Source organism: Neofelis nebulosa, chromosome 9 (assembly GCF_028018385.1).
Source record: "Neofelis nebulosa isolate mNeoNeb1 chromosome 9, mNeoNeb1.pri, whole genome shotgun sequence".
Classification (NCBI taxonomy): Eukaryota; Metazoa; Chordata; class Mammalia; order Carnivora; family Felidae; genus Neofelis; species Neofelis nebulosa.
This window is the reverse complement of record NC_080790.1, coordinates 13,802,264-13,829,570: the sequence shown is the minus strand read 5'-3', so window position 1 is coordinate 13,829,570 and position 27,307 is coordinate 13,802,264. Positions and strand designations below refer to the sequence as shown.

The 27,307-nt window shown below is 42.5% G+C and overlaps 1 protein-coding gene and 1 pseudogene across 3 annotated transcripts in view; one reads left to right on the top strand and one right to left on the bottom strand.

Moving 5' to 3' along the window:
- The window catches only part of KCNS3 (potassium voltage-gated channel modifier subfamily S member 3), a 39,686-nt gene that overhangs the window by 3,705 nt on the left and 8,674 nt on the right, over positions 1-27,307 (bottom strand). For all 3 annotated transcript variants that reach the window (XM_058682590.1, XM_058682591.1, XM_058682589.1), the window contains exon 2: positions 10,289-10,480. The gene's annotated coding sequence lies outside the window, so the exon portion shown is untranslated. The remainder of the gene's footprint in view (positions 1-10,288; positions 10,481-27,307) is intronic.
- Positions 25,840-26,147, top strand: LOC131484405 (10 kDa heat shock protein, mitochondrial-like; annotated as a pseudogene).

Below are 27,307 nucleotides of genomic sequence, written 5' to 3'. Positions count from 1 at the left end.
CCATCCAGGTGCCCCTAAACAATCTTAATCAATGACTGGACACAGCTGTCTTTGCCAACGGTGACTTAGAAAGACCCCACTGACAGTGGAGCAGGGGTCTGCTTGGGGTGAAAGTTCAGGGCCAAAGAGACAGGGCTACAACAGAACAGGTGAGAGGAAGGGAGAAGACCCCAACTCACATAGTGGTGGTGTGTGTAAAGAGGAAGTGACAAAAATCAAGGAAAGTTTATAATGTCAAATCAGCAGTAATTGGTGATTAATTTGAAAGAAAAAAAAAGGACAGGAAATTAGAAAAGCAAAAAGAGAATGTGTTTTCTACTCTGCAGTAAGTGGATGATACAGGGACACTACTAGAGGAGGCAAAAAGATCAGGAAGGAATTTCTTGCCCCTGTGTTTACGAAAAGCCAAGGCTGTGGGTGAGACAAGAGACTCCTCCTTTGAAAAGGATGCACCAGAGAACACAGCCTTAAAGTCCAGCCTTCTGCCATCCAGCCCAGGAGGAAGCCTACAGTCATAAAGTAGGCATGGGCATTCGCTCTCGAGACACTAACCGAATGTGCTCCCATGAGTGTGTTCTCATGAAACCAGAGACCGCAGCATAGCTTGACATGCCATTTAATAGATTTGCTGACCTCTTCAAAATACTTGGTTTTTTTTCTGCCTCTGCTTTCTATTTTTAGTTAGATATCTTCTTTGAAGGGCCTAAATCAGAGCTCCTGGCTTGGTCCAAATATTTATGGAACTTCAGATCTCTAACAGCAGGCTTGTGCTCATGGCAAGTATAGTAGTAAAACGTTCCAAGGACCTAGTTTTAGCTAAGCTGGCACTAAGACTTTAATGGACATTTTCTTCGGGTGGCTTATTTTTCATCTCTTTGGCTATTCTGGAAAGCCCCAGCAATAGAATGCCAGGGTCTGCCTTCATGACACACGTGCATAAGCCAGTGGTGTGTCATCCACTTCCCGATCATTCCGCGGGCACTTTTCTACAGGACCCTGTTATCACCCTTGATGCCAGTCTTCCCATTCTGTCCTCCTCGCTTTGCATTCGCTCTGTGCTGGTGAAAGAGAGCCCTTCGTGAGGCCCACTCATGCCTCAAAGTCTGATCATTAAACCAACACACATCATAAAAGAAGGGGCTCCTGTTGGGGGCTTTCGAGAGAGAGGAAAAGGGAAGCATCTCCGGATCAGGTCCAATGCTTGAGCTCAGAGGGCAAGCTAAGATGTCCCAGGACACAGAGGCCAGAGGATGGGGTTGTTTTCCTTGGCTGTGTCCATCCCACAGCAGCCAACAGGGGGCAGGGAAGAAAGAGTTCTCACCTTACCTTCTGTAGCTAGGCTCCCTGGCATGCAGCCAGTCCCTTGCCAATCACAAACATCCCTTCTGTCATTTGTCCCTCACTACTACTCTGGGATTTTGCCAATGAGGAGGCAGGATCAGAAGAGATAAGTGGGCATAATGCAGCTATTAAGGGTTAGAACAGAGGCGCAAGCTGGGGTTCCTTACACCAATTCCAGGGCTTTCTACAGCACTCTGCCTCACACATCTAAAGCAACATAAAGAAAGGCAGATACTGAACATCATTATTTCCAAGTTTCCTATTTCAGATCAGCATCTATTTAACAGCCATTCATTTACTCCTACCCAGAACACACACATATATATATATATATATATATATATATATATATATATATATATATGCAATGGAGTGATTTCTAGGATATATTATTTAAGTAAAGGGAAAATATGTGTGTGTACGTACATATACATGCATATACACATACATACGAACACACACACACGCATGTACACACATGCTTATGTAAAGAAAAAGAAATGGCAAAAGGATAAACCAAAAATGAAAAAAGTGCCTCCCTATATGGGGAGAGAGGGAACAGGATATAGGGCACAGTGTTGGAAGCTGGACTTGGAACTGTGTAAATATTTTACATAATTATGAAACAAAATTAAATTTAAAAAAGACAATCCTTAAAAATTTAACCTTACTGTATATCAAGTTGGTCAGTAACTTCAGAGAGATAAATTATTCCAAGGTTTTTTTTCATTTGTTTATTTACTTTTGAGAGAGTGCAAGCAGGGGAGAGGCAGAAAGAGGGGGGCAGAGGATCCAAAGCAGGCTCTGTGATGAGAGGCGGACAGCAGAGAGCCTAATGTGGGGCTCAAAATCATGAACTGCGAGATCACGACCTGAGCCAGGTCAGACCTTCAACCAACTGAGCCACCCAGGTGCCCCTCAAGGTTTTCTAAATTTAATTTAATTTCAATAATCTGACTGTACATCCATAGTGGTGTACACCATAGGACAAATATAGTATAGAAATCTTAAAATATTTTTAGTATTCATGTTGGTATAATTATTCTGAAACTTTTATGCATATACACATAGGTTAAAGCAAGTAAATTATTATGTTAATATCATTATCCCCCAAGATTTTGAGGGCAAAATAAAAGAAATATAAATATAAAATCAAAGAAATGCAATAAAAACCCAATGATCCTAAATCTGAACTAGAAATATCATTATGGACTGATAATTTAATTTTTCTCAAAAGAAAATCTTATTTCCACTGAAAAAACCTACAACAGAATGACTATCTCCAGTGGATGCTCTGAAGCATCACTTATATTTCCCCTTTAGAATTAAAACACTCATTCTCACACTTGCTCGAAGTGTTAATAGCTAAAGGGCTCTCAGTTAAGTCCGTCTTTGGGAATCACCCTCAGCCAAAGAGAGCTGCCTTGCCCAAGGTCACACTCTTTCCCCAGGCAAGTTCACATCCAGTGGCTTATGTATGGGGAAGCTACAACGACCCAGCACCTTTTTCTCAAGGTGGGCACCCGAGTTCCAGAGTTCCCTTAGGATCAGCTAAGATTTCTGTCACAACTTCATCCCAGTTCAACGCCTCTCCTTACCCAACCCTACTTCCTTCAATTCCCACTAGTATTTGTCCCAAGGGAACCTCCCAACAAACTTTCTGCACATAAATTTCTGTCTTAGTCTATTTCCCTGGGAACCCAAGTGAAGACACCAAGTCAAGAGCAATGAACATCTCGAGTTTGTGCAGATTGAGGCATCAAAATACAATTTCTCACTAAAATAACAAGGGCTTCTTGGAGAAATAGCCAATCCCAGGTCTGGGGTAAGAAATACACAAAATAAGCCTGGACTATCTTGTTACATTAGAAAGCAAGGAACAGAAGGACAAGGGAAGGGAAGCACAAGGGAATATTCAAAGGGACTCAGGACCAACTGGAGACTCACACTGGCCAAAGATTTGTGCATCAAAAAGAAAAAATCTCCAATAGACTGAAACACATCAAGTATGTTAAAATCCACGAGTTCATAATAATATTTTTTAAGAAAGAAAGAAAGAATACATTGGTCACCTTTGAAGGGTACTAAAGTACCAACTCGTTACTCTGGAATGTGAGACAAAAAAGAAAATCAAACATTTATCTTGTTTTCCTGCATGAATTATACCTTAGGAGAACCATATAGTAGTTAAAGAGGGAATTTTTCCTTATAAAAATATTCCAACAATTCAAAAACAATTGTAACAGAAACAATTAAAATAGTACACTAGAAAATGTTTATTTAGATTGAAAAACACAGTTTGAAAGTAAAAGCATGAAAACAGTAACCAAAAGAAAGCAGGAGTGGCTATACTGATAACCACACAAAATAAAATTTAAGACAAAAATTGTTACCAAAGACAAAGAGCATTATATAAAAATAAAAGTCAATTGATCAAGAAAACATAAAAATGACAAATATAGATGTACCCGGCAACAGAACCCAAAAATACTATCTCTATTTGTAGATGACATGATTATGTATATAGAAAATCTTACAGAATACACACAAAAAATGTATTAGAACTAATAAATAAATTCAGCAATGTTGCAGAATATGAAGTCAATATACAAAAATCCATTGTATTTCTGTACACTAGCAATGAGTAAACAGAAATATGAAATTTAAAAAACAGTTCCATTTATAGTAGCATCACAAAGTTATTATTTAGCAATAAATTTAACAAAAGTGGTACAAATTTGTGCCCAAACTACAAAATATTGTTGAAAGAAATTAAACAAAAATAAATGTACAGACATCCCCATATAGCAGTACTCCCCAAATTAATCTATAGATTGAACACAATTGCCATCAAAATATTAGCTGCCTTTTCTTTTCAGAAACTGACAGACAAGCTGATTCTAAAATTCATATGGAAGTGCAAGAAACCCAGAATCGTCAAACAATCTTGAAAAAGAAGAACAAAGTCAGGAAACTCATACTTCATGATTTCAAAAATTGCTACAAAGCTACAGTAATCAAGACAGGGCAGAATTGGCATAGGATAGAGAGGGAGATCAACAGAGCAGAATTATGAATCCAGAAACACATCCATATCTACTGTCAACTGATTTTCAACAAGGATGTCAAGAGAATTCAATGGGGAAAGAACAGACTTTTCAATAATTGGCACTGGGACAATTGGACAGCCACATGCAAAAGAATAAAATTGGATGCCTACCTCACACCATATACAAAAGTTAATGAATCAGTGGATCAGAAACCTAAATATAGGTGCCAAAACTATAAAACGCTCATAAGAAAATACAAGCATAAATCTTTGTGAGCTTGGATTAAAGTGACTTCTTAGCTATGACACCAAAAGCATAATAAGAGGAAAAATAGGTAAAGTGACTTCAAAAGTAAAAATTTTGTGTTTCAAAGGACACTATCAAGTCAAAGGACAAGAATCAAGAAAATGAAAAGACAACCCACATGATGTGAAAAAATATTTGCAAATAAATTATCAATAACGATCTAGTATCCAGAATAAAGAGCTCTTACAACTCAATAATAAAAAGCCATATAACTTACTTTCAAATGGGCAAAGGATTTCTTCAATAGACATTTCTCTGAAGATATACAAATAGCCAAAATGTCCATGAAAAGACGGAAAATCATTCATCATTAGTGAAATGCCAATTAAAAACACGAGATAACACTTGACACTACTAGGATGGCTAAAATAAAAAAGTAATAATAATATAAGCATTTTAGCATAATGCAAGTGTTAGTGAGGATGTGGAGAAACTGGAACCCTCATGCATTACCAGGGGTAATGTAAAATGGTGCAGCCATTTTGGAAAAGAGTTTAGCCCATTTCTGAAAAAGTTAAACATAGAATTACCATATGATCCAACAATTCCACTCCTAAGTATATTTATAAAGGAACTGAAAACATATGTACAAACAAAACATATACACTAATGCTCATAGCAGCATTATTGATAATAGCCAAAGAGGGAAAACTACCCAAAAGTCCATATCCATTAATTGATGAATGGATAAACAAAATGGTCTATCCATTCAATGGAATATTATTTGGCCATAAAAAGGAATGAATTACTGATACTACAACATATTTCGCTGTAGATAATACTGTTTTGAAAACATTATTCTAATGAAAGTAGCCAGACCAAAACAGGCCACATATTGTACAATTCCATTTATATGAAATATCCAGAGTAAGCAAACCCATAGAGACAGAAAGCAAATTGGTGGTTGCCAGGGGCTGGGAGGAAGAGAGATAGGGTGTGAGTGCTAATAGGTATGTGTTTCTTTTGGGGGTGATAAAAATGTTCTGGAATTCGGGGCGCCTGGGTGGCACAGTCGGTTAAGCGTCCGACTTCAGCCAGGTCACGATCTCGCGGTCCGTGAGTTCGAGCCCCGCGTCAGGCTCTGGGCTGATGGCTCGGAGCCTGGAGCCTGTTTCCGATTCTGTGTCTCCCTCTCTCTCTGCCCCTCCCCCGTTCATGCTCTGTCTCTCTCTGTCCCAAAAATAAATAAAAAATGTTGAAAAAAAAAAATTAAAAAAAAAAAAATGTTCTGGAATTAGATGACTGTACAACCTTATGAATATACTAAGAACACCCCAATTATGTATTTTAAAAAGGTAAGTTGTATCGTAAATGAAGTATATCTCAATAAAACTGTTCTTTAAAATAGAGTTCCATCTAATGGAGAAGGAATGATAGAATTAAAATCTCCCTATTTCACAAGGTCATCATGAAATGACAGTTCGGGGTTGCTAACACCCAAATAAAAAGCTGGTGGGGAACTTTACCACAGCTACATCAGAATGGCAATACCTGAGCTCACTGATCAAGCCCGAAGTAACAGAAAGAAACAAGATACAATGTGCCTCATGATGGAAGTACATACACAATTCTGCAGTATTTCAACAACAGCAACAACAACAAATCAGGCCTGAATTTTATTGAGAGTCTAGATCTGCCACTTGAAATCACATGGAGATTTCAGGGGAACATGTGCGGTGAGTGACACAGCGAAATCTAGACTGTGGGAAACTGTACAGACAAATGGCACAGACCAGATAAGCGACATATCAAACAGATCCAATGTGTGGGCTTTGTATGACTCCCGATTTTAACAGGCCAAATGCTTAAAAAAATATGAAAAACAGGGACGTTTGAGTACCAACTAGATACGTGATCATATAAAAGAATGATTGTTAATTTCTCAATGTGCTGATGGCATTGTAAGTATGCTTTTCGAAAGAACCCTTATCTTTTGAAAGTATGTATTACAATTTTATGGATAAAATTATACATTTGAGATTCATTTCAAAATAATCCATGGGGGGGCGCCTGGGTGGCGCAGTCGGTTAAGCGTCCGACTTCAGCCAGGTCACGATCTCGCGGTCCGTGAGTCCGAGCCCCGCGTCAGGCTCTGGGCTGATGGCTCGGAGCCTGGAGCCTGTTTCCGATTCTGTGTCTCCCTCTCTCTCTGCCCCTCCCCCGTTCATGCTCTGTCTCTCTCTGTCCCAAAAATAAATAAAAAACGTTGAAAAAATAAATTAAAAAAAAATAAAAATAAAAAAAAAAATAATCCATGGGGAGTGACAGAGTCGGGAGGGGTGGGGGGTGGGGGAGGTGTATTTTACTCATACAAGATATGGCCATGGATTGATCATTATTGCAGTTGTGTGAAGGGTACAGGAGTTCAATGTAGTAGTCTCCCTATTTTGGTACATGTTAAAATTCTCCATCAAAAATGTTTCAAGAAAAATTTACCATGCACCTTTTTGGGCCATGTACTGTGTAGTAAGTGCTTTCATACACACTATTGGTTACCCTTGAATTCCCAGCAACTCATGCAGTACCCAGGCACTAGGAGGGAATGAGGAAGCGTCATGGAATGAATGAAGAACCTCCTTGAATTCTCGAACAGTCCTTAGTGGTAGATCTTATATCCCACGTTGCAAATAGGGACACCTGAGATGCAGAGTTTGGTCAACATTATCCAGCCTTTGTGTGTCAGACTCTTTCCACTATGCCTCGGACATGAGTATTTAAATTTAAGTGGGAGGCAGGAGGGACTGGCTGACTTTTAAATTCAGAGTTTTTTTATCATCCTCATTAAAGAATGCTATACTCCTTACTGGGGGATTTGGTATAAGCATACCGAGGACACATGGAGTCTCCAATCAGGCACATCTGGGAGCACAAAAGGCATTTGGCAGCAAAGTTGAAAAATCAACTGCTATTTTTGTCCTCTTTCTCAAGAAGATCATTGGCTTCTGTATCGCTCCCCCTGCCTACTACTAAACCTAACTACTCATGGTGAGAACATTATCTACTGTATTTGGCTACCTTGTGCCTCTCGGTGTTTACAGGATTGAAAAGAAAGAAAAAGATGTCAAAAATCCAAGATATCCACTGAAGCTTAAAAGAAAACCTGCATTGATCTTCTCTCCAAGTGGCACCCTGTAAAAGGCTTTTCAAAGCCATTAACCTCTTACTCACCTCTTCTTAGTCCACTTCCCTCTCTTTTTGCTTTATGCTCTCAAACTCACTTAAAAAATACTCTCAGAACAGAGTCTTTTCAAGGCTGACAAATACACATGCACACAAGTGCATGAGTGGCTTTGATAATGCTCTTGCTTTGCTCGGAAAAATAACAAAAGCGTAACAAACACAAGTCGGTATTTTTATGGGGCAGAACCACTTTTTTCAATCAATCCCACAAATGTAAAGAAAAACCTAGATTCCTTCTGCCCTCCCACTTGTCCAAAATCTACGTTAAATCCTCCTATCAAATTAAAGCAAATAGGGCATTTTTCAGAATTAATACTGCCATCTTTTTGGAACATTCTTTTAAGAGCTGCATTTTATCCCATTAAATATAAAAGAAAAATCACTAATTTTTAAAAAAAATTTTTTTTTTTTTATTTTGAGAGAGAGAGAGAGCAGGGGAGGGGCAGAGAGCGAGGAAAAGAATCCCAAGCAGGCTCCGAACTTTCAGCGCAGAGCCCAATGTGGGGCTTGAACTCACGTACCACGAGATCATGACCTGAGCCAAAATCAAGAGTCGGATGCTTGAAAGACTGAGCCACCCAGAAGCCCTAAAAATCACTAATGTTTTTTAAAAGGTTAGGTCCTGCTAACTCATATTTCTGCCCATGGCATGTGAGAATATTCCAAATAAAACCAAGCAGATGTAAACAGAATTAGAAATCTAAAGTCAATCCACACCCATGAGTGGAGGTATTCTCCCCAGGCACCTTCGCTGACCTTCGCTGATCTTCTCTTCCAGCAAGCTCGCTGTGTACTGGTGTGGGTAACATGTAAGGAAAAGAACATCAGTAATAGATAATGGGCCAGAGAAGATAAGAGGGCATGGTCAAATGTCAGTGGCATTGCATAGCCCACCCTATGTGGATTTGGGAATGGAAATGCTAGGGTTCCTTGCTTTAGGCCCTCGTGACTCAGTGTTGTTAGAACCAGTAAAATAGTGCAATTCTGAAAAACAAATAGCTACTTCTGAGACATCTAGAAGGTCATGCCCAGAGCCAGTGTATAGAATACATGAAATTTCAAAGAGCTTTCTGGAAGCGAGGCAGCTCCCTCCACCTGGAACAGTCCTCTTAGAACTGTATTCATTCCATCTGGACCTCTAGTTAGTGTGGCTGCTCCTCTCCAGGGATCCTGTAACTCATACAGCTCATCTCCAAGCAGAGGCTGCTCAGAAGACTGAGTGACTTAGTGAGACAAGTGGCCAGAAATCTGTCCTATTTGTAAAAAGCGAAGAATCACAGATGAAAGATTTTCAACGTGGACTAGGAAAAATGTGGACGGACAACAAGACAGGCGCCTATCAACAGTCACGTTATGTGGAGGAACCCACACACTAGTGGTTATACTGGTGAAGTTCTGGAGTCCAGGGGGGTAGTTCTGGAGAATCTGAACACACCTGAGCCAAATTAATAGGTCCCCTCCACCCACTTCCTCATCCCCTCACCTTACAACAGCCCGCAGGGCACTATTATTTTAGCATCCACCACAAGACAGTATAATGTTTTCACAGCTCTCCTCACCACCACAGACCTGGCCATGGCTGTCACTAGACCCTAAGCTCTTTCATGGAAGGAATCATGTATTGCCACCTCTACAGTCTCAGCCGTTTATGCTCATTTCTGCCCATGGTCTAGTGAAAGATACTCTTTTATCTGGAAGAATTAAAAGGCTATCACTGTTTTCGTCAAAGAGCTAGCAGAATGATCTACACCAGACAAGGTGAAATGAAATGCTTCCAGCAGCCAAACAAGTAAGTTCAACAAATAAAGTGGGCTGGTTGGGACTGTGGTGAACTCTCCAGGACATTGTTGTCCATTGTCCTTTGAGGAAGCAGAGGGCTGGTGCTCCAGGAGAACCCAGAAATCCTGATTTTTATGAGGGATAGCTCAAGTTTTATTAGACTTGATCCAACATGTTCCCACCGTTATGTGGCTCACACAAAATGTGTCTCCATGCCAGCTACTTCCGATAAGCCCCCAATCTGCAGCCTGACCCAGACTTACCAACCCAACTCCACAGTCCATTTTAAGCCAGACTGACTTAAATGGACACGAATGGAATTTTATCTCAATAATACTAGTGCTACTTCCTCATGTCTGAACTATCAATGTCAAAAGGGCAGATGGGCAATGTGGGCTACGGATTCTTCCAGAGCTGCCTTCGTGCATCCCCCAAAAGAATCCAACCTATTTCCTCCCAGGCTGGCTCTCTCCTTTCCTCCTTCGGTCACGTGCCCCAGTTGCCGGTGAATTTGAGTCAGAATAGTCGCCCTGGTATCTAACCTTCATTTCTGTCACTACATTGTAAGGCTCATTCTGCCCTCCCTTTGATAAGTAAGGGGGCCAGAGAAGAAGATCAGTGGAAGCTCTTACCTTTGTGGTGTTGATGTCACACTCTCTGCCCTCATCCTGTCCAGTGGAATGTCCATCATCATCCAAGAAGCTCCGCCCTTCTTCCCTCGCAGGAATGTGTGGTGTGCGCAGGCATTTAGTGGCCAAAAAGAAGGGAAGAATCCTGTTCTCTGGTTGTAAGGGCCAAAGCAATCACTGGGAAATCACTCTCACCTGCCAAAGAAACCATAGGTCAAGTTTTGGCTCCAAGGAAGAAACACACCCAACATGTTCTATCTCAAACTCAGCAATCTGGGCGTTTTACTGATTAGACCTATATCTTAGAGGCCCATCTCATCTTCGGAAGTGGGTGGTCTTCTCCCCACCACGGAACCGTCATCACTCCCACTGGACACATGGATAGAGAGGCATCATCGTCCCAGGACCAGACTCACAATTGCTCTCAGGCTCACAGACTCTCAGATCTTGACTGTAGTGGACACTTGGGACTCTCCACAGACCCCAAAGCCAATAAAACCTCCAAAGATAACACGAGGCACTAGAGACAGGGCTGCGGTCATTCACCTCCCACACATAATTTCTTCTGGGAGAATTATTTCCCTAGCTAATTCATCAAGGATATACTTATAAGCCTCTAAATGAATACATTTTAATCCATTTCAGAGACCCAGTTCTGAGTGTGACTGCCCTAATAGAATTAACAGTGCTGCTCTAATTTGAAATCAATTTCAAAGACTGGCCAAATTCGATTTTGCTTTATTTGTCCATTGTTGTATTTCACAGATCAGAAAGGACTACACAAGCTAGATCAGAGTCCTCCAGTTAAAACGTGTGTGTGTGTGTGTGTGTGTGTGTGTGCATGTGCGTGTGTATGTGTGTGCATGTGCGTGGGGGGGGGGCAGGTAAATTTGTATCAAAACAAAAGGACAAATTTACATTTCTCTCTCTGAATAAAGAAACCACAAAAATGTCCAGTTCCCAACAAGGTAAGCTGTGCCTCATGTTGATACATTCCCATAGATTTATACTAGGATCTAAGCATCCATCCATTGATTTTCATGTTTTCAGATCAATGATATGTCCTACACGGGCGGGGGGGGGGGGGGGGTCGGGGGGGACAGGGGCGAGGTGGGGAGGAAGAAAAGATTGATTCCCAGCTTCAGAAAGAAAATGAACGAAGTGCCTCCAGCTACGTCAGTCATCAAACAAGCATTCATTATAGTTTAAGATCGGCCTGGAATTATCCTAGGCACTGGGATTACAAACAAGATGCAGTGGCTGCCCCTCCTCCCCACCCCCCAGGAGCTCCCAGGCCCAGAACCAAATGTAATAAACAAGTAATGGTGTCCCACCAACATCAAGGGGGCAATGGTGAGGGAGCAAAGCAGGAACACACCGGTCCCAACAATGGCCAGAGCAATGCTTCAGTGTGTTTTCACCTCTAATAAAGATAACAAGGAAAGACCCAGAAAAAAAAATGCAGCTCTACCCAAAGGGAATTTCTGAGATGGGACTCTTAGCAGAAGAGGTAGGGAAATCTCAACAGGGATAAATAATATCAATTCAGGAGCTAAAATCTGTCCTTCTCCTCCTCCCCCTCCCCCTCCCCCTCCTCCTCCTCCTCCTCCTCCTCCCCCTCCTCCTCCTTCTCCTCTTCTTCCATGGCCCCCCAGCAACACATCATTGGGTCAACCTCAGATATTTGTGTTCCACTAAAATGCTGCTCTCCCTTTTTTAAAGGGTACAGCACACACATACAGTCTTTCCTTTGCCTACCAGATGCCTTTCCAAATGTAGCACATTTTAAGGGAAGGTAAGATTAATCTGGCTGGGAGATAATTAATTAACTGCAAACCGCTTTGATGTGACTATATTAATTACTGAAGAGAAAAAATTAACAGCACTTCTAAGAAACCCCAAGCATTGCTGAGCATTGGCTCATCACAGAAGGGCTGGCCCAGGGACAGACTGTGAGGTGAGCCAAGTGTATCTTTTTTACAGAAACTGGTACCTAGTGGGGCCCTCCATCAATGTCTGATAAATTACTAACGTCCCGGGCTGCCTTTTCTCTTTCCCTACCCAAACTCAGAATTCTAGTGTTCTGCTTCATTTCCCATCACTATGACTCCTGTCAAAAAAACAAGAACAAAAACAAAAAACAAAACTGGAGTTTTGGAAAAGATATACCAGTCAATACCTCTCAGTGTGAATTTATGCCAATTCACTCTCCTCCTAGGGCATTCACATTCTAAGGGTGACCTTTCCCTTCTAAAATGATAACCAGCACTTTCTGAGTCCAGTACAACATGCCAGGAACCTCCCAGGAGTTTCACACACGTATCACCTTAACCACCGTTAAGTGTTAATTGTTGTGACTCCCCTTTTATAGGTAGGACATCGAGGCTCAGGGAAGCTATTTGTCCAAATGCCAGAGCCAGGATTCAAACTCAGGTAAGTCTGCCTGATGTCAATCAGCATAGAAAATCGAGATCCACATCCAGTGGTCAGGGAAAGTGAAGGACTGGGAGAAGTGGGTAAAACATGGCCCAAACCAGCAGGATTTGGGAAAGAAAAATGTGTGCACCCAACACATTCTCCCCTTCCTGCTTAACAGCCCCACCAAATGGTTCTATCCTCCATGTTCCTACCACCTCTGTCAGAGCCTAACTGTTCAAAAGAAGAGAGTATTGTTTGTGACTTAGCACTGAAGCAGGTTTCTGACTTTGGTGAGTGATTCAGCAGGATTGGGGCAAAACACATCAAGCTCGCTCAGGCATTGCTCGCCTCTGTAGAACTCTCTTCGCAGTAAAAAGGGAGATCCTCTCCAGCATCCTTGTGATAGACCCTCCAGCTCACCTAGATTTCCTGGTGGGTTGACCACAGCACTCAGAAATATACAAAATGACTTTCTCCATTATGTAGAGGGAAAAAGTGAAGATCAACTCTTCCATCATCCAGAGAGCTGACATCCAGTCTTGGAACAAAACGAGGAAAATCACATGGACAAGCAGACAGTGCACAGGGGTAATAATAGCTCCCTATGCCCTTCTCTTAAGACTCAAATTAATCTATAAAATCAGTACCTGAGAGATAAAAGCAGACATTCCAAGTGTCACTGCTGGATAGGTCTGTGTCTTACGGACTTGCACAGAATCCTGAGTGTACCTGTTACTGCCCTGCTCCCGTTCTTCTGAAATATTGTCGCCTCCGTGCTACCCACTAGCTGAGAAGCCTCCAGTTAAGGACAGTGTTAAAATATCAGTCTTCATATTAATTATCCCTGCTACACAATGGTGGTTGACACATTTTTATTGAACCAATTCCTCTCCCCCACGGCAATGAGACTAAAGAGTAAATTAATTAAAAGAATCAATATGGATAAGGAAAGGCAGTTGGTCAGCAAGGGAAGCAGAGGAGGAAAGTGTGAAAGATCAAAGTTGGTTGCTGAGAGCCATCCCAGCACTTTCTAAAGGAGGTGTAATCCTGAAGATGTGGCACATTCCAGCCCCGATGGGCACATCTCGCATGGATTTTTAAGTGTCTAGACCTAGAGTTTCAGCTATCATTAGATACCCCAAACCCTCTCCTTTTCAGATTCTAGGTGCCTCAGGGAGGCACCTCCTGGCCATTTCAGTTCCCAGGCACCTTGCCAATGGAGAGCATATGAGCTATGCTGCCAACAACCATGTCCACTCTATCCGCTAGTTTTATTTATTAGTGGAACGTAATAAGGTGGGAAGAGGTTTATTCACTCAGTTTTCTGTGAGTTCCTATGAGAGTCAATCTGCTAGAGTCTGGTACTCTGAAAGCGAGTTTCTGAAGTTGCCGGGCTGAGAGAGAGCTTGACCTTGACCTGTGATAAGGTCACCAGGTAATGAGCCAGCTTCCCTGGAGACATCCTGACCTTGCAAACTTCCACAGAGTTTATTTACCCTCAATGCTACTGACATTTTGAGGCCAGGTAACCCTCCTGTGGGGGGCTGTGTCATGTACTTTATGATATTTAGCAGAATCCTTGGCCTCTACCCACTAGACACCAGGAGCACATCTCACTTTCCCCTAAGGTCGTGACAACCAAAATTGTCAAATGTCCCCCAGAGAGCAAAACCATCCCCAGTTGTGAACCCCTGCTCTAAGGAGACCTCAGACACCTGTCTGGAAGCTGGGAGTTCAGAAAGCTCAGAATGGCAGATGGTACTAATACTTTGCTGACAGGGGCCAGGGATATTCCCCCAGACACTTGTTCTTTTAGAATTCAGTCATGGCATTTCTGGTGTCAGACAAGCGAAACTTTGCAAGTGAGCAAAGATAAAAGGAGGGTTAACCTTTTGTTGAAACTCGAAGCATGCTTCGGGCAATTGGAGTCTGGAGTAAAGGTTAGTGATTTTCTCTGAGAATCTATATGATATTTGCTAACATTTTGGGGGGTAGAACTGACACACAGCACAATGCATTAATATAGTTGGAAAGATGGCTTACTACAGCTCTTCGTAGGTACAGGTCCTCCCGCTGACCAGACCCACTCCTTTGTTTTTTTAAATGTTTATTTATTTTTGAGAGAGAGAGAAAGACAGAGATCAAGCACAGGAGAGGCAGAGACAGAAGGGTGCAGGCAGTTCAAAGCAGGCTCTATGCTGACAACAGAGAGCCCAACGCAGGGCGCAAACTCACGAACAGTGAGATCATGACCTGAGCCAAAGTCAGAAGCTGAACCAATGGAACCACCCAGGTGCCCCTGACCAAACCCACTCCTGACCAAAGCTCCAATCTTGGAAACTCATCAATGTCCCAGGAAGAGTGCAAATACATGTTAGTTTTATAGTCTCACCACTATTTATCAATCACAGACTAATTTTCAATAAGATCTAAGAGTAATGAAATAATAGGAATAATAACAAAAGGTGAAATTCGATGCTACTCCTATCTTGATTAGCTAATGAGAGTTGTGGTCTGGGGTTTTGCTTAAATAAAATTAAGATATCACAGTCAGTCTGAAATCAGATTTAGTGTCCCAGAAAAATTGTAGTTATATTTAAATCCTATAATCCAAAGAAATCAGAATAATACAACACTTTCCAGTTGATTCAGACAGCAGATTACTAAGAATATCCCTGACTTACTTAGTTTTTCCAAATTATCAAATTTCAAGATATACATTAATATGAGAAATCCTTGAATTAACGAACACTTTTTAAAAATTTTGCTGTGTCCCAAGAAGAAAGTGAAAACTTCCCAGGGTCTAATACATTCAGGGATTAAAAACAAATTTATAAAAAATAAGAATGAAAATAAATTTATACAAGTTCTGGTCTTCGGGGAGGAAACCAGTAAGTGCCTTCCAAAGCAAAGGCTCTAAATTGTACTTGAAAAGTTAATATAAATGATATTTTCTTGGCCATCCAGAATGAGCAAATGCAATACTATCTCCAGAAATCCCTAAGGCTTGAAGCACGGGTAACTAAATACCACTTTCCTCTTCTCGGGTTTTATGTTCCTAGACAACCCTCCCTGGGGAACAGAGGGAGCCAGCAGGCTGCTGCTGAGTCACTGAGTCACCTCCAAAGGCAATCTTCAGAACGGAGAGTAAGGAAAAGCCCTGTGGAAGGGTGTGCACTTCAAAAGGGGGAGAGAAATCTCATGGTCACTGATCCCAGCAAGGTCATCCCCATGTGTTAACAGGGCTCTGGGACCACCCTGAGTGGCCCATATGGCTGCCACTATTCCACCAGACACCCCCACTTGCAGATACCCCCTAAAGCACAACTGGCTGAAATCTGGGGCTCAGGCTGCAGCCAGGTAACAGGCAGGCAAATCAGCCCACCCAGGGGCTTTAGGCCCTGTGCTCTGTCTCATTCGTCCCCATGTTTTCAATGGCTGATGCATCAAGTGTCTGCACTAACACAGTGACAAAAAGAGCAACTCAAAGCAAGCAGTTCTGTAGCGTAGAGAGGGAGAAACATAGCATGCCAGGATAATTGTGATTGGAAACAGGTAAACGGAAACCTTCTGGAGGACACTGTAGCAATTGTGTATTACAAAACTGTGGTTCCACCTCTGAGAATGTATCCCGAGGGAATGAATTATACAAGTGTGCAAGGATGGGTATCTAAGGATGTTCACTGCATCAGTGGTTACTCATAAGCGTAAAAATTCGAAGGCAAGCTAAACGTCCATCAACAGGGAAATAGTCAGATTAGGAGGTAGCCATGTAATGCTAGTCTGTGGCCACTAAAAACACCAAAATCATAATAATGGAAGGAGGTCCCGTATACTGAATCAGGTGTCTCAACACCTCTGAGTGTTTGCACGTCTGAACCCATTTAATCCTCATGACACTTGAACAGGTAGTATTTTTATTGGATTCATTTTACAGATGGAGAAACTGGTAGATAGAGAAATTAACTAACTCTCCAGGGTCCACAGCTAAGTGATAGCCTCATGGTTTGAATCTGAGCAATAACACTCTGAAGCCATCCTGTTAACTGCAATCAATGCTCTAGTACCTCTAGATTCATGAGAAAATCATCAAAATATGCCAAGTAAAACAGAGAAAAATAATTATAATACAATATATGGCATGATCTGATCCTTATAAAATATGTCTAACTTTACAAAGTGAAAAAAAATAATCTATAAGAATATACACTAAAATGTTAAATGCATTCTCTCTGGGTGAGAGAATTCAGGGTGATTTTTGCTTTCTACTCCGTACCTCTCAACATTGTGTGACTTTCTTTGCAAGCATTAAGAAACACTTGTGTAAACAGTCATGACTATTTGGAAAAATAAACAATTGAAAGTAGGCTTAGGCAGGACTTGGGGAAAGGAAGGGGGGTGGACAGCAAGTGAACGTACAGGCTTGGTGGAGGTGGGACCCTCGGCCGATGGACTCCTTGTGAGAATCATAAGCTTCTGCCGTAGATCCACATCTGCTTTGTGGCCGGCACTGTCCCAGGGACTACAGAGATCAAAGGACAACATGACTCTTGCCCTCAGAGCTTAGAGTTGCTTAGAAGCGGTTACAGGAGGGCACGTAGGTAAATAAATAAGTGTAGTACAGGCGGGAGATGTCAGGTACCCTGAAGAGAGGTACCAAGAAGGTTCCATGGAAATTCAGAGAAGGTAATGGGTCCCTCTGGGATCGGGAAGTAGGGAGAATGACAGGAATGGGTGGCATTTGAGCTGAGCCTTGAGAGTGGGGTCAGACATAAACAAGTAAAGGAGACAAGTAAGTGTAAAAAGGCCGTTCTCCAAGGAGAGGAAGGAACATACGCAAAGCCGCGGGACTGGAAAGCTTGTGTTACACACAGAGAGCAGAAAATAGTCGAGTCTGGCTAATGGAGCCCTATGACCTAGAGCTATTCATATAGAATATAAAGAACTCTACCTGCACTACCCACACCTTTGTGAGCCAGGAATCACCAAGGTGAGTGATATCCTTTAGGAAAGGAGAAAGGATTACAGGTGACCATACAGAAAATCTGCTGAAACAGGGGCCATAACTCAGGTCTCCTGAACTATTTAGCCACAAGGAACCAGTCAGGGAGACATAAAAAAACAAAAACAAAAACAAAAACAAAAAAACCTCTTGGAGTTATCGTTGTTCCCAGAACATCTCAAAAATTAGAGGCTGGTGTTGGGTACAGCAATCCACCGGCAACTGCAGCGATCAAAGGTGGCAAACAGTGAACCCCAGCAGTGTCTATGGAAGCACAGACTGATCAGGCCAGAAACGTGGGCAACATTCCATGAATTCACCCACTTCTCTTTTGCACCTCCACTTAACAGAGCAGGAAAGCAGGGGTCGGTAGGGAGAATTTAAGAGGTCCTTGGATTTAGACAGGGTGTGGCAAAAAATCTTGATTTTTCACTGAAGTTAGTAATCCCCCCCTTAAAAATGCAGGCAGTGGCCCAGGGCAATAAGAGCAGTACCAGTGACTTCACCCCACTAGAAATTCCAGATAATTCTGTATCACAGCAGAATTGTTGCAGGCCTCAGAAAATAATCACATAAGTTCATTGTTTCTTTGAAATCACAGTAGTAACAGACCAACTGCTAGGTCATCCTTAAGGAGCTGATAAAGAAGCACACATATCACTAAATCATAAGGTGGTTTAACTGTTTTGGTAACTGTATGCATTTCCATACAATTGGGTTCCTTTATAGTCTGTGGCTCTTATTTTTTGTATCTGAAAGCACTGTTCTGAAAAGTGGTCCCTAGGCTCCCAGACTGCCAAAGGGGTCCCTGACACAAAAAGGATTAAGACTCCATTAGCTAGAGATTCTGTTAAAATGTACATCACACCATGTACTCCTGTGTTCAACTCTTCAGCGACTTCCATCTTGCTCAGAGCAAAAGCTCCCTTCCTCCATTTTATTTATCTGATTTCACCTCCTTCTCCTTTCTCTCTTTCATTCCCCTTGGCGTACTGGTGTCCATGCTATTCTTTAATCATTCCTGCCCCAGGGCCTTTGCACTGGTTCATCTCTGTCCCTGGAATGCTCTATCCACAGGGGATTGTATGGCTTCCCCACTCTCTTCAGGCCTGGACTCAAATACCTTCCAAATGAGCCCTTCCTCAGTTACCCTACCTAAAATACCCCTCAACGAATCTCCTATCCCCCCACTCCTTGCTATATTTTTTCTCCTTAGCATTTATCACTCCCTAAAATAGACTTAAAGACATATACTCTGTTTTTTTATGATATTTACTATTTATTCCCCCACTCAGATATGAGCTCAGTGCAAGCAGGACTTTTTATGTCTTAAATACCACCATAACCCAAGTGCCTATAACCTCGTCTGACACACAGTAGGTTCTTAAAAATGATTTGTTGAATTCATTAGTTAGCATTTGTCACATAGCTTGGCTACTGGCTGCTTCTATCCTATGTCGAATTTTAATGTCTGTCTGTCTACTGTGCTATTGGGAGAAAAGAAAAATCACAGCAAATGTGTTTCTGAAGTTGTGGTCACCACAGAAGAAAGGCAGCTGATTTATCAGCCACTGCAGAAGGAGATGCATTTTCTTCCTTAATAAAAAGGGTTTTCATCAAAGGCGAGATAGACAAGTTCACACACACACACACACACACACACACACAATAGGTTATCAGATCAAGTTATATCATAAAACAAATACAAAAAAGTAAATGGGAAAATTGGCACATGGCATACAACCAATAAAAGGCCCGTGAACCCAAGCTGCCAGAGAAGTGATGCTAGTTGATAAGACCATCACACAGATTCCACCTGGCAAACGGCAGGAGGAAATGGACAGCATACAAACACATGAGTAAATGCAGGCAGTAAGTCACCACATGGACACTGCTCAACTTAGCCAGCTCTGCTGAAACGCACAGGGGCCCCTTTTAAGGCACTGTTACTCAGACTAGCAAAAATGCAGGTAGCCCTGGGAAGATCTGCGGCTGGCAGGGCAGCCTTCACAGACGTACAAAGCACCTCATTCCGTTCCACCCCCTGGAGCACTGTGTTTCGGTAAGAACAACCAAAGCAAAGCCTGGATTCCTTGTAGTTCCAAAATGTGAGTCGAGGACAGAGAAAGTACTATTTTATATCACAAACATCCTTATGTGCTCAGCTCACTCACATACTGAACAATAAAACTCTCCCAACCCCAACTGCCCTTCACAACACAGCTTCTTAAAATCATCGTTTACACTCACCCTTCCTTCCTCTTGTGCAATTCTTGCCCTGACACTCCACGAAGTGTTTTGTTTTTTTTTAATTTTTTTTTTTAACGTTTATTTATTTTTGAGACAGAGAGAGACAGAGCATGAACAGGGGAGGGTCAGAGAGAGGGAGACACAGAATCCGAAACAGGCTCCAGGCTCTGAGCTGTCAGCACAGAGCCCGACGCGGGGCTCGAACTCACGGACTGTGAGATCATGACCTGAGCCGAAGCCAGCCGCTCAACCGACTGAGCCACCCAGGCGCCCCTCCACGAAGTGTTTTTGCTGAGGGCACCTCTGGTTGACTTCTGCACCAGACCTACATGTCCAAGGCATGTGTCACCGTCCACTTCCCACCTCCCAGCCACCTCCCGGCCCCTGCCAGTTCACTGGTGCCACTTGTCTGACTACTCATTCTTGGCTTCCTGTGGCACACCGGCTTCACCTTCCCAAACCTTAAATCTGGGGTCACAAAATAAAATACCTGCAGGGGCCAGGTGCCTGAAATGAAAAAAAAGAGGACATCTGGCCACGGTGACAAGCTGCAGAGCACCAGCCCTGCTGAAAGGAGACTGCTGTCCCTTGTTTGTGCACATCAGGTGGTCGGATTGCCCAGTTTGCCAAGAACACCCACAAATCTTGTTTTTATGTGAACTTTCCCAATTTTCTAAATGTTGGCAACTATTGGTTTTAATGTTTTACTGCTGTGAGCCAAATCAAACAAATCTGTAGCCGGATACAATCTGCAGGCCTCAGATTTGGGTCACTGCAGCCCCAGGGGCTCCTTGTATCCCTCTACTCTCCCTGGGAATTTCATTATCTCCAACCCGGATCTCCCCACTACATTTCAAACTCTTGTAACTGCCTACTGGACATGTCCATTTGAATGTCCCATTGGGACCTTAAAATAAACATGTCCACACTTCCCTTCATCCTCTATTCCCCAACATTTCTCAAATTCCTTTCCTTTCCTTGTCCCTCCCGCCTCTGCTTTAATTCAGACACTCAGTATTTTTCCATGGTTTATTACAATACATTTCTTAGTATCTTCCCTGCCTTAGACCTCCCCCCATCCCCTACCTTTTTGTCCATCTCAAGTTCACACTACCTTCTAAAATGTGCAGGCTTAAAGTCCTCTGATAGCTCCCTTGCCCTTCAGAATAAACTCTGGTTCCACATTGCTTGAGTCTGAATCCCAGCTTCAACAGCACTAGCTGTGCAACCTTGAGCAAATCACTGAAGTTCTCTGAGCCTCTGTTTGTTCATTTGTAAAACATGGATACTAAGTATCACACACCACATAGAGCCATCATGAAATTTTAAAATGAGAATAAGGGCACCTGGGTTGCTCAGTTGGTTGAGGATCCGACTTCAACTCAGGTCATGATCTCACGGTTCATGGGCTCGAGCCCCACATCGGGCTTTGTGCTGACAGCATGGAGCCTGCTTTGGATTCTCTGTCTCCCTCTCTCTCTCCCCCTTCCCCGCTCATGCATGTGTACATGCTCTCTCTTTCTCTCTCTCTCTCAAAAATAAACATTTAAAAAAGAAAGAAAACCTTTAAAAATGAGATAATAAAAATAAAGCTGTCTGTGCTTACTACATAGTAAGTGCTCAATCAAATGTTAGCTGTCATTATGTTTCCTCATCCATTATCCTCACATTCCACAACCCAACTCAACTCTAGGACTATAAAGAATTACCTGAAATTCTCCAAAAGTACCCCCGACTTCTCACTTATCTATCTGCTCAGAATGCCCTTCAAGACTCACATTCTCTATCATATTCTCCAGAACCGAGCCTTGACCCCAGATCTCTCTCTACCCTAAAACCAGCCACTGGCCCCCTCCGCCATTGCCTGCCTCCATTGAGTATTTAACTTGCTAACCTGGAGTAGAACAATTTCCCAGAAGCCTCCACCACAGCACTGGGAGCCCCACAAAGGCAGGGCCTATTTTTTCTTAACCTTTGCATCCTTAATGCCTAGCAGGAAACAATGAATGAGTGGACAAACTTCTTTAATCCCCAAACCAACCCAGAAAGGCTGGCATTATTATGATCCGCCATTCTGGATGAGGTTCAGAAGTGTTAAGCACACAGGAGAGACAGCGAGCCCAGTGCCCGAGCCCAGCTTTCCTGGGGAGGCCCGTGTTGGGGAAGCTGCTCACACTTTGCTCCTCTTGGCGGTGCTCTCCTGGCTGTCTTTCCACACGAGGCTCATGTCCTTAAAACTAACTGTACTTCTGTCTTATCTCCCTAAATAAGTGTGGGACGACAAAGACGAGTTTTCATCGACTCATGCTCTTTCCACCAAGAGCTTCAAAATATCTACAAAGTCATTGTAGATACACGCAATCAGTAAAAGAGTCAAATTTTTTCCTGTGCTTACCTCTATGAAGTATGTACACTCAGTCTTCTTTACAGTCTCCATTACAAAAATCATCTCTAGTAAGCCCTTATATGGAGCTTACGTTGTACCAGGCGCTGCTTTAAGTATTTTATCTACCTTAAGGTAGATGCTATTATTATCCCCACTCGGCAGATGAGCAACTGAGGCCAGAGAGGTTAAATAACTTTCCCACCGTAAGGGGCAGAGCTGAGATTCAAATTTGTAGACAAGAGCAGAGTCTGTACCTAGCCTGCCCGGATTTGAAACTCAGTCGTGCCAACTTCTAGTTGCATCCTTGGGTAAATTATTAAAATCTCTTAGATATTTCCTTGTCTGTTGATCGATAGATAAGTACATGATAGACAGATAAATAGATGATAGATAGATAGATAGATAGATAGATAGATAGATAGATAGAAATGGTATCGATAGAACAAGAAATATAATTTCACTTAAGATAAAATGATAATGCCTACCTTGAATTGCCATGAGAATGAAGTGAGTTGATATGTATACACATTCAGAACAGTGCCCAGCACACAATGCAAGTGCTACACAGTGTTCATTATCATTATCATTATCATGTGAGTAAGAGCTGGAATTCTACACAGAAATTCTCCTATATCCGTTTGATGCTCTTTTCACTCCGCCAGGACCACCTGCAACACAGGGAAGCCGGCAGGGCCGTCTGCAGGGCCTTGGTCTCCTGTGCCCCTCTCAGTACATCCGTGGCTCCATTTCAGCAAGCACCATCCTTGAGTTCACCCCCCAAGCCCCTCTCAAAAGCAGCAGAAAAGGCTACAAGCTTAGCCTTTACACACCGGTGTGAAATAAGGCCTTTGGATAGTTCCCACATCTATGAGGGTTCTTGGGATACCAGCAGGAGATACTGGTGTTGGCTCACTAAACAGACAGGATTTTTGTCCCAAGGCAATCTGTGGCTCTCAGGGTCAAAGAGAAGTCTGAAACAAAAGCACATCCTGGAAACAAGCAGGAACTGGGGACCTTCTGAAGGTTTGCAAGCAGAAACTACTCCTAAAGGAACGGTCTGGTCGGGGAGCCACTCCAGAAAGGACACATCCAGCGGCCTCTTCCAACCGGGAGCGCCAGACACATTAGGGCTTTTCCAAAGGATTGTAGAAAAGTGCTTATTGCTGCTGGAAGTAACAGACTGCTTTTGGCAAATCATAACTCCTCAGCACATTCACAACAAACCCAGAGAGCCAAGTGTCTGTTGCTGTAGTAAGCTGCCACAGTGGCTATTTCATGGGGTGAAAAAACAAAAGTTGCATTTAACGTTTTAAAAGATACCGTCAAATAAATACGATAATTCCTTTAGCATCCAATCCATTATCTGGAAGGTAGAAAGAAATGTTCTTCTTCACAAACATCCACATCCAGCTCCTAGAAGCTATCCTGGGAGGATTTTTTAAAGCTTTCCCCAGGACTATCTGCTGTGACTAATTCCATACTTCATCAACATGAAAAAAAAAATAGAAATAATGAGATTCCCCAGACAATGCAAGCCAAAAAGCTTTCAGTTGGACTTGTTAAAATTAGATCTCACACCTCTCTTTTTTCCAGTTTGTTTCCTAAACGCAATCTCCTCCTTGAGTTTCCAAGTTCTCAAGACAAGGAAGAAAGAGGTGGGGCAGAGCTGGAGGGAGGAAAAGGAGATTCTCTGAAGAGCACAGTATCCATGTGAGAGCACAGCTCAGGACCATGCCCCAGGAGAGAGCTCTGGGCACCACCCCGGGACAGGTGCAGACTTTCCCCAGAGAAGCTGAAAGAATGTCTTCACTCCACAGAAAATAGGAACGAACACTTGAAAAAAAGCAAACTTTGTATACCCTGAAGGAAACACTGGATTGCTTTAGCTGATTTTCACGCTCAAAATTTTCCATGTCTTGAGTTTCCTACTCAAGTTAGTTTAGCAAGGGGAATTCCAAACAGGTACACGCTAGATCAATTTTGTAGCTTCTGAAAAAGTTAACAACAGAATGGTGCAAACAGGGTTTTTTTTGTTGCTTGTTTGTTACATAAACAAGAGAAAAATCATGTGTCGTCCCCCCCCCCAGCTAAGGAGCCACCTAGTTCTTTTATTTGAAATCACAGATAAGCAACACATTGAATTGCTAAAGTTCAAGTTCCTATAACATTGATGAAAAGAGGCTAAAACAAAGAACATAACAAAAAATTAACTTGGCTGCAGATTTATTCTATAGCAGTAGTTCTCAAAGTGTGGTCAGGGGACCCCTGGGGTTCCTAAGACCCTTTAAAGGGTCCATGAGATAAAAAACTCATTTTCATAATAAACAAAGATGTTATTTTCCTGTTTACTCTCATTCTCTCATAAGTGGCCGAGGAGTTTTCCAGGGAGTATACGATGTGTGAGATCACAGACTACACAGAGAAGCAAGGCTAAGAATCCCCCTGCCTTCCATTAAACCAGACAATAAATACATTTGTAAAAATATAAAATAATGCTACTCTTGTATTGTTTTTGTTTTGAAAAAAAAAAACAATTTTTCATAAAGATATGTCATTTATATTAACATGTAATGAGATTACTATTATTATTTTAAATGAATTAATAATTAATACTTTAAATTTTAACCTCTTTAAGATTTTATTTTATTTTAAATTTTTATTTTATTTTTTGTGAAACAGAGAGAGACAGAGCACAAGCAGGGGAGGGGCAGAGAGAGAGGGAGACACAGAATCCAAAGCAGGCTCCAGGCTCTGAGATGTCAGCACAGAGCCCGACGCGGGGCTCGAACTCACAAACTGCGAGATCATGACCTGAGCCAAAGTTGGACACTCAACCGACTGAGCCACCCAGACGCCCCAAGATTTTTGTTTTTTAAGTTTTTTTATTGTCTTTTTTTTTTTTTAATTTTTTTTTAACTTTTTATTTATTTTTGAGACAGAGAGAGACAGAGTATGAACGGGGGAGGGTCAGAGAGAGGGAAACACAGAATCCAAAACAGGCTCCAGGCTCTGAGCTGTCAGCACAGAGCCCGACGCGGGGCTCGAACTCACGGACCGCGAGATCATGACCCGAGCCGAAGTCGGCCGCTTACCCGACTGAGCCACCCAGGCGCCCCTCGTCTATTTATTTTTGAGAGAGACAGAGACAGAATGCGAGTGGGTTAGGAGCAGAGAGAGAGGGAGACACAGAATCTGAAGCAGGCTCCGGGCTCTGAACTGCCAGCACAGAGCCCGACGCGGGGCTCGAACTCACAAGCTGTGAGATCATGACCTGAGCCTAAGTCAGATGCTCAGCCGACTGAGCCACCCAGGTGCCCCAGCCAAGATTTTATTTTTTAAGTAATCTCTACACCCAACAGGGGGTTCGAGCTCAAAACCTTGAGATCAAGGGTCGCATGCTCCACCGACTGAGCCAGCCAGGTGCTCCTAAAATATAACTATTTTAATTTCTAACATATATATTGATAAATGAGAGTACGCACTGCAGCAGCCGGAGTGATGGCAGGGCAGGCATTTAGAAAAGTTTCTTTACTTCTTTGACCAAATTTTAGTTGAAAGGAGTGTGTATGAAACTGTAACCAAAGGAGGCATGATGCTTCCAGAAAAATCTCAAGGAAAAAATATTGTAAGCAACAGCAGAAGCCGTTGGATGGGGCTCTAACGGAAAGTGTGGAGAGGTTCACCCAGTTAGTGTGGAAGTTGGACATCAAGGTCTCGTCCCAGAATATGGAGGCACCAAACTAGTTCTAGAAGACAAGGACTTTTTATTTAGAGATGGTGACATTCTTGGAAAGTATGTAAACTAAAACACATTATTGAAACGGTATCGGAGCACCTGGGTGGCTCATTCGGTTAAACATCTGACTTCAGCTTAGGTCATGAGCTCACGGTTCATGAGTTGGAGCCCCGCATCGGGCTCTGCACTGACGGTACAAAGCCTGGCTTGGGATTCTCTCTCTCTGTCTCTCTCTGCCCCTCTCCCCACTTGTGCTCACTCTCTCTCTCTCTCTCTCTGTCTCTCCCCAAATAAATTAACTTAAAAAAAATGGTACATGTAAAGCTGCCCATTCATAACTGAAGTTGTGAAATCTTTCATCATGTAGTATAATTTCTATGTCTCTCTTTTATAATAAACTAATGGTATCCAAAAAATACTGATAGTTATAATTCACACTAACAGGAGCTTTTGGGGGGGGGGGTTCAATAATTTTTAAGCACGTAAAGAATCTGAGACCAAAACATCTGAGAATGCTATTTTTCATAGGATTGGAATCTCAATTTCTTTTTTTTTCATCAAATTTTTTTTTTATTGTGAAAAAATACACAGCACATATAATTTACCATAGTAACCATTTTTAAGGGTACAGTTCAGTGGTATTAAAAGTATTCCTGGGGCGCCTGGGTGGCTCGGTCGTTTAAGCATCCGACTTGGGCTCAGGTCATGATCTCGCAGTTTGTGAGTTCGAGCCCCGCGTCGGGCTCTGTGCTGACAGCTCAGAGCCTGAAACCTGCTTCGGATCCTGGGTCTCCCTCTCTCTCTGCCCCTCCCCTCCTCACGCTCTGTCTCTCTCTCCTTCTCAAAAATAAATAAACATTAAAAAAATTTTTTTTTTAATTCCTAACATGCAACCATCAGTACCTTCTATCTCCCGAACTCTTTGCATCTTGTCAAACTGAAACTCTATACCCAGTTACTACTTGTCTATGGTTTGTCTACTTCTGTGCCATCAGCTGAGCTGCTCACACCAGTGAGCACACCTGTGGGGCACGTGTCTGAGTGCATGGTGTGTGGAGCAGGACCCTGCTGCCAGGGGAGAGAACGGCCACCTCTCTTCTACACCTCCCAATCCTGGAGTTCCAGTACGAACCTTCCAGCTTCCCACCCTTTACAACTTGCCTCTGCATCTGTGGGCATTCTGAAACCTAACCCCGGTGTCTAATAAATGCTTACGTAGGATTTATCTCT